This window comes from Cardiocondyla obscurior, linkage group LG09 (assembly GCF_019399895.1).
Source record: "Cardiocondyla obscurior isolate alpha-2009 linkage group LG09, Cobs3.1, whole genome shotgun sequence".
Taxonomy (NCBI): Eukaryota; Metazoa; Arthropoda; class Insecta; order Hymenoptera; family Formicidae; genus Cardiocondyla; species Cardiocondyla obscurior.
Genome location: NC_091872.1, coordinates 958667 through 973042, shown reverse-complemented (window position 1 = coordinate 973042; position 14376 = coordinate 958667). Strand labels below are relative to the sequence as shown.

The window sequence follows — 14376 nt, the reverse complement described above, 5'->3', positions numbered from 1 at the left end:
GGGACTTTTCTCCTTGTCTTAATCAATTCTATCTATCCTCCCAGTATCCTTTGTTATGTCTGAAACACCCTGTATAACGCAGTCGGCTCAAAGAAAACGGATACAGCCTCACTGTCCGTGCACGCTGTGGCAGTGTGCTCGTGCACGTGTTTACAGCATTTTTGTTACTCGCGCTCAATTTACGGAATACGCCTCATTTTTATCTGACCGCTCACTCTCTTGTACATTGCCGCGCCCGGTTCGCTCATTATTCATTTTAATTAAAGACCGCTCATTTCGTGTGAACAATCACCGCGCATGGACGCAATCATCCTGGTGACACGTGGCCCATTCTGTTCATCAGGTTCACCTGTGATCTTTGGCAATTTACCGCGCTGCCCTTACGATCAGGGGGATCTCATTGTAATTAGTTTAATCTATTACAATAAAAAAGAGGCCTTCAATGCAAAACCAGCTACACAAAAAGGTATAACATGAAATAAAAATAAAATAGAAAAAAAGAAATTAAAAGACAAGATAAGTATTTAGTAGAAGAAATAGAGGAGGTAGGGTTAAGTTAGATATCATGAACAGATATATGCTGGGAGACAAAAAAAGAGAAATGACATTCATAGAAAAAAATAGAAATTTAGTAATACAATACGTGAAATATAATGCAAAAGCTTAAGAAGAGATGTACAGAATAGAAGTAGAAAACTGAACAGAATCAGATTACAGACCAATTGAGATAACACTTAAAAAGAAAATAGAAAGTAAATATAAAAAAAAATGTAAAAATCTTAACTTAATCAATGAGACTATGTAACAGAATGACACTTTATTTAAAAGTGCTGATCCATCCGTCATGCACTAGAATCGTGCGCTAATCTAAACTGTTAAAAAGGATTCTGGTTTTATATTTCTGGAAAATGCAGAACAAACAAAAGCTTTGGTGAATCAAAGTTCGCGCATCGCAGCGGCGATTTAAAAGAATCAGACCGGCAATTCTCTTGTCGGTTAACTTAAAAGATTACATGTGATAACGGGTTTAGTTGACGGTGCTATAACAGTTTGGCTATTACTCTACTTTAAAGAGAGAGGCGGCACATGACTCTATCCTTTGTTTAAGTTTCACTAAAAGCTCTTGTGTAACATTAAAATAAAAAGAAGAAAAATTAAATACTGGCCAAAAGAAGGATGTGATACGTATCAACAGACTTAAAAAAAAAAAAAAACAAGGAAAACAAAAAAAGAAATTAAAGTGAGAAAAAATATTCAAGGGAAATAATTTTGAAGATAAAACTAAGTAGAAAAATAGAAAAAATGGGAATATTACTAAAAACACAAACAGAATTTAAGAAAAAATAAAGAAGAATTAACAACGTATATATACTAAAAACAACAGTAAAAAAAATATTTAAAGAAAATAAAAAATTATTTGTTTTTTTTTTGCGGATTTGAAAACAACCTTTGATAAAGTAAACAAACAAAAACTATGGTAAATAAGGAGAAAGTATGGAGAAAATCAGAAATTAATCAAAATAGTCGCAAACATATATCAGGAAACAAACTGTAGAATAAATCTAAAGAATAAATGCACTGAAAAATTCTATACACTGATCGGTTAAAATAGTGTTTGTTCTGAGGGCAACGCGACGGCGGCTAGTGTGCATAAGCTAGCGTGGTGTACGTCAAACTCGCAATAGTCGCTTGCTGATCTCGCCTACTCATCATTCCTAAGCAATTGTCATGCGATGATTCCGCTTACTCCTTCAAAATATATTCCCGCCGTCGTTTGTAGCGCCCAATTCATAGCATTTTTAGATCTAATTTATCAAGAGATTTTATTTTCTTACTTGACAACAATTACAAATTTGGCAAAATGGTACATGAATTTTTGATTTGTATTCCTATAGCCTACTCGTAGCTATTGGGAAGTTTACCTAATGCCCTGTATATAACATTAAAATAATAGTTTAAACTTAAAAACTTAAATGTTAGAAAGGTAGAGAAAATATTTTGATTTATCTTACTGTGCCATTTTTTCTAATTGTCAATAATCCGATAGAAGGCGCAACTTTCTCAGTTTCTCGATATCAAATTTCAATACGCAGTGGTACATATATTACAGATTTCACGGAGTTTGATGTTAATATCCGTAGAAGTTTTATATATTTGAAACTAATATTAATTTACAAAATGTGTTCTGTAAATCGATTCAATATTTTTCAAATTTTGAGCATAAAATTATCAAAAAAACCAAAAATAATGAGTGATCCAAATAAAAAAGAAGAATATATTGCTAAATGCTTATTTAATATTAATATTCAATTTGAAGATTGTTTCGATGAAATAATGATTAAAACATCAGATTTTGAGAATAATTTTTTTAAATTTGTGATACTGATAAAATTTTATCGTTTATCAAATCTGATTGTAAAATGCGGAACAGTTTTAAAGAAGAAGTTGATTAGTTAAGTAATTTTTTGAATTCTTAAAAGCTAAAAGTGTATATTGAATATAAGAAAAAAGTCGAAGTAATATCATCTTGAAGATCTCACGAAATAAAAAAGTGCAGGCCGTTTTTTTAAGTAGTTAACAAATACAAATATGTTCCTAATGAACATGCTTTGTATAGATGAGAAAATCAAATAAAATAATGTGAATCACGGATAGATAAATTTAATAAAATTTGGAATTTTGTATTAAAAAGTTTGAAACTCAAAGAACGGCCAAAAGAATAATTCACGATTCTGATATTAAAAAATGGGCATTAAATAAAGCTAGAAAAATTGCACTAACCTTATAGCATCTGATACATGGATACATTGATATTAACTTTTGAAAATAAATAGTAAATCAAAAAATTCCAAATACGTTTCTCCAAAATTTTTACAAAATAAAATAGATATTATTTAAATAGGTCAAAACCATAGGTCAAACTTAACTACTGTTAAAATTTATTTATAATGCTAATTTAATTGTGAGATTCAAAAAGAACTTTATTTAGGGAGATTATTACCTTTTCAGGATGAAAAAGATGTTCAAGCTATATCATAGTCCTTACATTTCATGACTCATTCTTATATGATTATGCCGTTCATAAAGAAGAATGGCGATATTTTGAAACCAATTTTTATAGTTTTCTAAAAACCTAACTGGCCGTTAAGTGAGACAGTCTTAAACAATTTATATTCTCTTAAAGCTTTATATTTCAGTGCAACAAAATCTGAAAAAATGGGAAAATTAAAACTTGTATTATTTTTAAATAATTATTATTCTAATTTACAGCTTGATACTAAATCAATTTTATTAGTCATATCGTGATCAACTTATATTAATAAAGACACTATTATAGCTGGTACCAAAATAGATAAAATTCCAGCGCTTATTTATCAAATCTCTCTAAAATGTACTGTATTTTATCAACATTTAAATGTATTTTTTTTTCGACCAATCAAAAATTATTTACGAAAACTTAAAGATATCATCATTGTGAATGAGTTAAATTTTGATTTATATATTCGTAACGGTATTCTTAAATTAAATGACTTTGTTTGGAAACAAATATCTTCACCACGTTTTAGATTTTTAAGAATTTACGCATGATATAAAGCTGGTTATATAAAACATAAGCCATTGATCGATTACAACTTTCAAACATTTTCACAATTTTGTTTTAATTATACAAAACATACATGTAAAGTGATAATTGTGAAAATGTTTTATTCAATAAATGTAGTTATATTAAATAATAAATATGTCCTTTGTCCAAGACCACCCGTCTCACTTAATGTTTTCGTAAACGCGACACTGTAGAGAAAAATGTTTCAGATAAAAATTAAAGGGTTTTAAAACCTTTTATTATTATTATATCGCTTTTTATATTATTATTATATCGGTATTATATCGCTTTAATAGTATGACCTTGAATAGCAATGTGATAAGGTCATGTAAAGGTTATAATCAGTTTTTTTTATTGGAATCCTAATCTTTTATTAAATGTTAATATAGCTTATCTCGAGAGCTCTTTAAAATACTATAATAAAGACTAGAAAGTTACAATACCGCCGGAATTAGAATTACCCAAAGTGTCGTCCCGTGTGGAAATTGCACGATCAGAATTACACTTCTTTTGTGTATCATTATAGTAGTGCATCGTATCTATAAGGTTAAATTTCGAAGTGCTGTTTTTTCTGCTTTTCCAAAATTCTATAGCATGTCTTTTATAATAAAAGTTGATTTTTTCACCTTCATCATCAATAATATATCCTTTAGGTTTAAACTTGTCATTTTCTTTTTAATGTGTAGTGTAAGAGTAATATACTCTATAACTTGTATTTTATGTGATTCTGATATATCAGGAAAATCAAGCACGTAATTATATTCAAATGATGATAATGAACGTATGTTTTTATAATTTTGTATAATGTTACGAATTTCATTATGTACTTCAATTTTAAATGGTGTTATAGGTGTTTGTATTACACTCGCAATTTGAAATGTAGTTGCTGACATGTTTATCACGTTTGCAATATTGAGTGGTGTTATATTAAAGAAAATTATATCAAACAAATATCACAAACTTTTCAATAAAATAATAATAGATTGCTGCCAAAAATAAAAATAAGATAATTTTTTCTGGGGTATATATATATGAATCAAGAAACGCAATAAAACTCATTTCCATTATGTAATTTGTTTTCATTTTCGATTGCAATAGTGTGATACAGTGTAATTTATGTGATAAATAAAATAATGAAAATATCCGCAATGATCGGAAAATTTCACAAAGTTATCAGTGCAACGGGACTCTGTGTCATTTTTATCGGTATTTTTCATTATTCGACAGTTATTACGCAAAAGTCTACATTTTCTTTTTAATTTCACAAATCGTCACTTAAATTGAAATTTAGTACAAATAAAAAAGTTTTGCGCTAGAGATGAATTACTGCATACAAAGTTTCACAATTTTTTGAATATTTAAAGATTTTCTAATTTTTTTTGGAGAAAACGTTATTATTATTATTAATAAGCATATTAACCTGATTAAATGGTTTCTATAATAAGAGACTATGCATGTTGAGAAATAAAAAGTTTTAGAAATTTTTAGTTGTGGCTCAAGAATAATTCTGATAAAAATAAACTATTTTCATATGTAAAGACTTTTCGCTTTTCTTCACATATGTATCTCAAAAATTAATTTAAAATAAAAAAAAAAGTTTTATATAAAAGTTTTATGTAAAAAGTAAAAACATCTTTATTTAACTGCAGTAACAAAATTTGAAAAAAAAATTTTTAAGAAATTTTATAAACAATTTTGTTAAAAAACATTAATTTTGTACAAATATCACACATTTTGTAGTATTCAAATACCCAGTAAACATTGGATATTTTATATATATACATAGCGTATCCATAATATAAAAAAAATATCATGTATGTATTATGTTCATTTGTATAATATACAGAAATGTATATACATTCATAAATATTCATACGATATCGTATAGACATACGTGAAATGTATATGCGTGTCGGAGAACATCCAAAATATACATAGAATATACGCCATGTATATTCCACATATATACATCGAATTTATATACATACGACGTACATGAATATACATAAATGTATATTCATCCATGTACGTCGTATGTATATAGATTCGATGTATATATGTGGAATATACATGGCGTATATTCTATGTATATTTTGGATGTTCTCCGACACGCATATACATTTCACGTATGTCCATACGATATTGTATGGATATGCGTGGTATGTATACGCGACTGGTCATCGTAGCATTATATATATATATATATATATATATATATATATATATATATATATATATAATATATATATATATATTTGCAAAAAAAATGAAATCGTTCCAGATAGTAAGTTAATAGCAATTAATGTACAAATTAAACAAACGTGCCGTTTAAGTCTAGCACGTCATTGCATTGTTCACACATCGCGCGCCACTGTCGCGCACGCAGAAAGTGGCACCTTTATCGATTATGTATTGACCCAAGATCCCTACTCTTTCTTTCACTGCGCAGTCTCTTGTGCAAATCGTGAGCAAGTTTTGACACGTGCTGATTACTCTTGCCACTTCGAGTTTCATACGTATATTGTCTACAAGTTTATTAGCGACTTGTATAATAAGTTGTTTGGAGATACATAAATTTGTATTGCGCTCATTTGGGAGACGGCCAAGCATGGACGCGATTGGTTTCCCCTTCCTACAAGCGAGGGGATTGGCCGATTGAGAAACTCACACCAAGAACGTATGTATGTGAGAAAATGGTCGCCGAGTCGCCGAGAAGAAACGACGTAGTGAGTGGCAGTGAGTGAGTTTGCGTGCATAAAATAATCAAATATAGTTAAAAAGCCAAAGTACGTACACACGTGGGTGTCGAGTGTGGCAGGTCTCGCAGCCAGCCTTTTTTCATCCCTCTCAAGGAGTGGAACGCGCGGAGGAACAGGCAAAGCCTCGTTCCTTCTGCCTGGCCGCAAGCGCCAACGTGGGCAAGAAGACGAAGGCCACGAGGGGCCTTCGTTCCCCTTGTCTGAGCGCCGCAAGAGCGTAGTGATTGTTCTCACAGTGCAATAGTTATACGAACGCCGTAAGTGCGAATTGTGAATATTAAGGACGCCGTTAGAGCGATATTCGACAGAGCAACCAGTGCGAGAAGGACGCCGCTAGTGCGCATGACGACCGAGCTGTGCGACAAGAACGCCGTTAGAGCGATATTCGACCTTGCCGTCAGGGCGACCTACGAGGAGGCTGTCTGAAAAGGACAGCAAGTGCAAATAAAGCCGAGCCTATTTGATAAAGAAATTTAGTTTGCCGATCAGGTAACGAGGCGTAAAATATTTATCTGCAATATAATAATTCACAAGTTTATTTCCAGCTTTAATCTTGGCTCTTCTTTCAGGAAGGAAAACTTTATTTCTAACCTAACATAAGTTCACTTCTGGAATAAGTGAATGTTTTATCTAGTCGAAGATACGTGTGAAACACAAGCTATTGTGTATCGTGACCAAAAATTTTGATGGGCCTGTAAGTATTATATATATTTTTACGTTTGCGTATGCATTTGTGTGTGATATATTATGTCGTCTTGTTGATATATGTATGTGTGTGCATGTTTGACTCAGGAATTACAGCTTACGTAAAAAAAGATACTCTTTTTTTATGGTTTACGTGTTTTCTCTAATTTCTGTGAAAGGGAATACTAACGATAAATTTAAGAAACAGTGTAAAACAGAGTCAACTTTTTTCAACGTGAGTTCCATCTTTTTTTAATATGCAGTCAAGATATAATAAATATGTAGTTCTCCCAATTTTTTTATGTGTGTTTCTTTTCAGCGCTCATATGCTTTACATGTTTACAAGCGTTATTTTATTAATAACTTTGAGTGAAGAATGAAACAATTCCGATTAAACTTATTAGCATAACACTTACAGTGTGTGAGCATACAAAAGAAACACCGTCTTTATCTTATTGCTATATTTTTTATTTTAATGTAGCTTATTGAAAAAATAGAATATATAAAATTATTATAGAATGCCCTGGCTCGTAGTTAAATTTTATTTAGAAAATACTGTTGAAGCTGTACCAAGAAACTGGTATTGTGAGGAAACCTAAGCCTGTTATTGGCCACCAAAAACTTACAGTAATGTTTCTATTGAAGAAAAAATAAGAAATCAGGACTCTCCAAATCATTCATTGTGGAAAACCTATCCTGCTGTAATTTTGGGACAATATGGTAAGCTTCTTTTAATTGAAAATGTTTGATTGAAAATATTCATAATTATAATCTATTAAAATTGTTATTTATTTTAGATAATTTAGACATTGCTAACAAAAAAGCTAATAAAGCTAAAACTACTAATGAACTTTCTTCTCATAACGAAAATATTGAAAAGAAATGTAAACGCAAAAAGAAAAGAAATAAGAAACGTCAAACTGTACAAAATTTCGACACTGATACATTATTTAATAATAACTCGAAAGATGGAAATACTTACTCTACTATATCTATACTAACAAGTTCAAGAATAACGAGTGGTAAATATTTTGTGTTGTGTTTTTTGCGTTTTGTAGGCATCTAAATAATATTAGAAATATAACATGTAAGTAATTTTCTTTAGACAACTTTGCTATTTATTTCTTTCTAGGTGTTACAAATGTAATATCAGCTACGAACTCAGAATCAGTTGCAATAAGCGAGGATGCTTTTTCAAAATACCAGTCGTTAAATTCAAGTAAATAAATTATATTTGTATAATAATGTTATTTTTAATATATTGTATAAACTTTAAATAATGTATATACCTGTTACGTTTTTTATTTATATTATATATTAGTAACTAATAGTTGGTTTTTATATTTCAGAATATTTTGAGGAAATGTTGAAGCAAATAAACTTATTACATTTAAAAGTTAACGATATATTAGATAGCATCAATATTATTGTTAAAAGTAGAAGAATAGACACCGAAACTGTTAATAATGATAGATATCAATCAGAAGTTTTAAAGATCATACATTTGTTTCCGATGAATGAAGAATCCTTAACTGAAGTAGAAAATTGGATTAACGCATCAGTAGATAATAAAGCAGCATTGGTATGAATAAAAATCCTATGAATAGAAATCCTAATTTTTATATGTATTTTCATGTGTAATAATAACTAATTTTAAATATTTAAAAATTTAGAATTTTATATTGATTTTTCTGTAATATTTACTTAAAATTTTTTTATATTTAAGACTGAAGAGCTGAGTCGTATAGGAGGATCTAACTTAAAAGAGTTAATTAAAAGAATAATGTATAGAATATTATTGAACGAAGTTGGAATGCTATACTCTTGGGAAGGTGCAAAGAAGAAAAAAACATTAAAAAATTTAAACATTGCTGCTGTTATCTTAGGTAAAGGTTAAATTGAATAAATAGGGTAAAATTTCGAATAATCGCACAAATAAAAATTCTATGATTATTTTATGATAAAATATATATTATTAATTTTTTGGAAATTTTTTTTAGATGTTGTTCGTAAATCTTTTAAATTTCAAAACGCCACTGAACTTGAGGCCATAAATCATATAAAATCTTGGCTTGTTAGAAGTAAGGATCGATATATTAATTCACAAAAAAAGACTGGCCAAATTCAATTCAATATTCAAGATCAAGATCAAGATCTATCCAACATTCACGACCTAGTGTAACCCAACACTCATGACACGGATACATAGCCATTTGGATTTATATAAAATACTGCTTTAATCATATTGAACGTATGTGTTACTGATTTTCTTTTGAGCAGACTGATAGTCTCAACTTTCAAGTGTAATTTTAATATAATATATATATAAAATTCAATTTTTTTTTTTTGAGAACATTAAATTTTAATTTTAATTTTTTTTAATATGGAAAAATATGATAAAAGTTTCCGTGAAAAACGTTCTCGATATATTAAAAACAAAGTTAAGCAATCTGTAGCAATTATTAATAGTATTCATCAGGGTCATGTTCCAAATCTAATAATTGAAAGTAAAACTGATGAAACTAATTGTTTCACCCACTCAAGTAATACTGTTTATTCTAATTCTGATACTGAGAATATTGATTTCAATTATTTGAACAATAATAATTTTATGATAAACAAAGAATCTAGATCTACTTTTGTTAATATAACGAAAGATACAAGTTTATGTTTGGATTATACCAAAAATAAACATAGTGAACATTTATCCTTAAAAATTGCTAAATGGGCTGTGGAAAATAACATTAATTTTTCTGCATTAAGACAGCTGCTGAATGTTTTGCGCGATGATCCTTTTTGTAGCGTTAGCAATTTACCAACAGACCCTCGCACACTTTTAAAAACGCCTAATAATAAATCTGCGTATAGTCCAGAATTGGAATCTAGTTCATTTCACTATTTTGGGATAGCTAAAACATTAAATTCTTTGTGTAATGTTTACAATGTAAATGTAACTTCCAGTACACAGTTTTCTATTGCAGTTAATGTTGATGGACTACCTTTAAGTAAAAGTTCTGCAACTTCATTTTGGCCAATTTTGTGTTCTGTCAAATCAATCAAAGCTTTCAAAGATAAAGTTTTCTTAGTAGCTCTTTATCATGGAAATGAAAAACCGAATTCTAATTATTTTTTACTGGATTTTGTAAATGAATGTATAGAGTTAACAAAAAATAGCATATTAATTAAGAATATTAGATGTAATTTTAAAATTTTAATGTTAATCTGTGACACACCGGCAAAATCCTTAATTCTATCTCTTAAAAGTCATTCAGGCTACTTTTCTTGTACAAAGTGTAATCAAGAAGGAGAAATGGTCAATAATGTTATTTGCTTTCCTGAAACGAAAAGTTTAATAAAAAGAACAGATCATTTGTTTAGAAATAAACTTCACCCAGAACATCATGTTGGTGAAACTCTTTTCGTTAACATCTCAGACTTTGATATGATTAACAACGTACCTTTGGACTATATGCATATTCTATTATTAGGCGGAACTTAAAGATTACTATGTAATAGACGCTTTGGGTGGATATTTGGTAAACCCCCTCACAAATTATGTGCCAAAGATGTTAATAATATTAATAAGTTGCTTTTTAATTTAAAAAAACATATTCCTTGTGAATTTTCAAGAAAAACAAGATCAATAATAGATTGTAAAAGATACAAAGCTACTGAATTTAGACTTTTTTTTGTTATATACCGGCCCAATAGTTTTAAGACAAGTATTATGTCCTAAAATTTACAATAATTTTATAATTTTAAGTTTAGCGAGTACCATTTTAATCAGTAATTATTATTCCAAATATGAAAATTACATTTCTTACGCTCACGAACTGATGATACATTTTATTACAAATTCCATTAAAATTTATGGTCCAGATTTTATTTCACACAATATACATAATTTTTTACATTTGAGCGAATGCGTAAGATTATTCGGTTCACTCGATAACTTTAGTGCATTCGCGTTTGAAAGTTTCATGCAGAAACTAAAAAAGATGGTACGTAAACCTTCCCAACCTTTGCAACAAATTGTTCGCAGAACCGAGGAAGAAAATAATATTTTTAAATCTACTACAATGAATACTATTAATAGTTTGCCTACACGATTGCTAATGGAACATTTTAATGGATCATTAATTAGTAGTTGTACTTGTCCTCAATATAAAAAACTTAAAACTGCAAAATATTGTATAAATATTAGTAAAATTGCAGACCGATTCGTTGAATTAATTGACAAAACTATAATCGAAGTAAAAAATTTTGTTACTTTTAAAAATTTAGTAGTTCTTTTAGGTTATACCTACAGTGCGCAAAATGATTTATACTCCAAGCCATGTGCTTCATCTCTTTTCGAAATTCAGTTTATAAAAAAAAATAATAATTTACTTGAAATGCGATCTATTAATAAGATAAATAAAAAATTAATTGTTCTACCATGTAACGGTCAAGACGTTGCTTTTCCAATGTTACATTTATAAAATAAAGGTTAATTTGTTTATTTCAGTTCAAAATAATTGTAGAATTAAAATGTAATTCTTGTATAAACCTATCTTTCCTTACCCGTTATTATAATGTAAAAGAAAGCAATCTTTAATTATATACATAGCATATACATTACAAGTACAAAGTATGTATATCACTATGCATATTCGTACGACATGCAGTATATGTATATGTATATGTATATACGTTGGATATTAAATGTCAGTTTAAAGAATATTCAGTACATATTTAATGTATATACAAAGATATTTCTTGTGTATATATGTATATGCATATACATAAAATGTTATATAAATATACATATGTATATTGTATGAATATACATATGTATATTGTATGAATGTCTAATGCACATACAGCGCGTTGCATTCGCATATACCTACAATATGCAATGTACGTCCTTTGCTTATCGCCGTATATACATAAGATATATCATATCTTTTAAGGTATATGCAGTGTATATACACTGTATATTAAAATGTTTACTGGGTACGTGGTGGCTTGCGTAAAGATATGTCGGTCTTGTTATACGTACACTTGGCACGAAACACTGCTGTGTCTTTTTATTTTTATATCTATCTTTGATTTTTTCATTTTTTGTTACATTTTATCTAAATAAATTATGAAAGTTATGTACCTGCATTTCCTTATCGATGAACCAGGATTCCTTAGCGAGACCAGCAGCAATACTTGGGTTTTTATAGAAATTATTTCGTAACTGATTAGGCAAATTATCTTCCATTGCTGAATTAATTATGACAGCTGGATGAGCAAGTGGTGATTCGGAAGTTAAAAGAAGAATTGGCGTAGCTGTACAAGTTGCCAATACGACGAACAAAATAATATTCCTGCAGTTTATCACCATTTTATGTTGTCTTGTATGTTTTCTTAAAAAAATTGAAAATTTCTTATTTTAAGTAAAAATGAAAGCGTTTAATTAGAATTAAAAATATATTGTAAATCTATTTCTTGATTAGAATACGATTGCCATAATTAATTATATGTATGTACAACATTCTTTTTTTTGTCGTATTAAATTAATTATATTTTCTTATTAGAAAAATAGAATAAATCTTGTTATTGTGGCAATTATAGATAACGCAAAACATAATGTGCTATTTTACGACAAAAATATAATGATAGTTTTTATTCCTCTTGTAAAAAATATTTTGTTCAAAATATTTTTATATAATTTTTTAAATTTAAGATAATTTTTAATCTTTGGACATTCTACAAATATTTGTAATAGCAACAAATTTTTTAATATTATAAAAATGTCAGTTAAATAAATTTTATCAATTTAATAACAATTTATTTTGTTTAATTTTTTTTCAACAATTTTTGATATATAATATTTAATACGCTTTACTTTACAATATTTTAATCACTTAAATAGTGAAAGATTTTATATTATACTTGTAACTTACCTATCAGGTATTATAAAGACTTACAACGAAGCAATAAAAGTGGCGTTTACTTCGCGCGTATTTAACTGACTGTGAGCGCAAGATCCATGGCAACTTAACCTTTATATACGTACGCATCTGATCAAGGTTGTTTGATATGTTCGGTGCAAGTTAATATCACGTCCGACATTCTTGATCGTACATTAGGCCAGACGTTCCATTGATTCCTTCTCTTCAGGTTTACCTTCAGACAAGGTCGCTAATCTCTTACATTAACTGAGTCAAGGTTAAAAATGATCTTTTTAACTGCTATTTTGATTATAACTATCACAAGATATAGCATCTATCGGGATTTCATATTTTATCTTTTGTACGAATACGATATCAAACGAACTATGTAATGTAATGAGTATTATATCGTTGGAACTAGATGTAAAAAATATAAAATATATTTACATAGCTGTATATCATTATATATATTGAACGCTCTGTAAATTCTGTGCATTGTTTGATATATATCATTTTTAATTTAATTAATCATATGAATATGTAAATAGAATTTTTAATCTTAAAACTGTTTTTTAACTTACGTATTATCCGTGTCAATGTCTTTGTCCCAGCTTAGTTAAAATCAAATTAAATTTTATTTAACTTTAATTAGTTTTCCTTCTACTATTATACTACATCGAATATTTATGTATATAATTAATATTTATATTCTTTTTCTTTTTTTTTAAGTTAATTTGTAAATAAAAAATTAATATATTTAATTATAAAAATACATAAATATAAGTCGATATAAAAAGATACACATAATTAAAATATTAAATTAATTAAAAAAAAAATTTTAATTATACAAAACCGTATATGTATATAGTAGTATATTTTATATAACTTATCATTAATATGTAGCTTCCGGACAAAATTAACTTACTTAAAAAAAAAATTTAAAAAAGTTTTAAGTATACGCACAGTACATAAGTCGGTGTATATTAATTGTTTTAATATATTCGCACAAAAAAATTCTTTTTATAAAAGCAGTGATATAAAATAAAAGCGTCAACTTTAAAAAATCCGTACAAAATTATCATTATTATAAAAAGTTTTTTTTTTTAAATAACAGTATAAAATAACAAAACCAATTCCAAATTGTTAGTAAAAAAATTAAATTAATAAACACCAAATTACCATACAAAATATTGACGTGCTTGAATTGTATTTAGATAATCGTGTGAGTCAACATTTTGTATGCCAATTTGATGTTTATTAATTATACTTTTTTACTAACAATTAGGAATTGATGTCATTATATAAAATTTTTTTGTACCAACATATTAAAACAATTAATGTATATCAACACGTTTGCTGTGCGTACATTCAATGTTTTTTTTGGCTGTCTTTTTAAAAAAAATTAATT

The 14376-nt window shown here is 28.1% G+C and overlaps 1 pseudogene; it reads left to right on the top strand.

Moving 5' to 3' along the window:
* The first annotated feature begins 5846 nt into the window (after window positions 1-5846).
* LOC139105523 (uncharacterized) lies at window positions 5847-9243 on the top strand (annotated as a pseudogene).
* Window positions 9244-14376: the final 5133 nt, after the last annotated feature.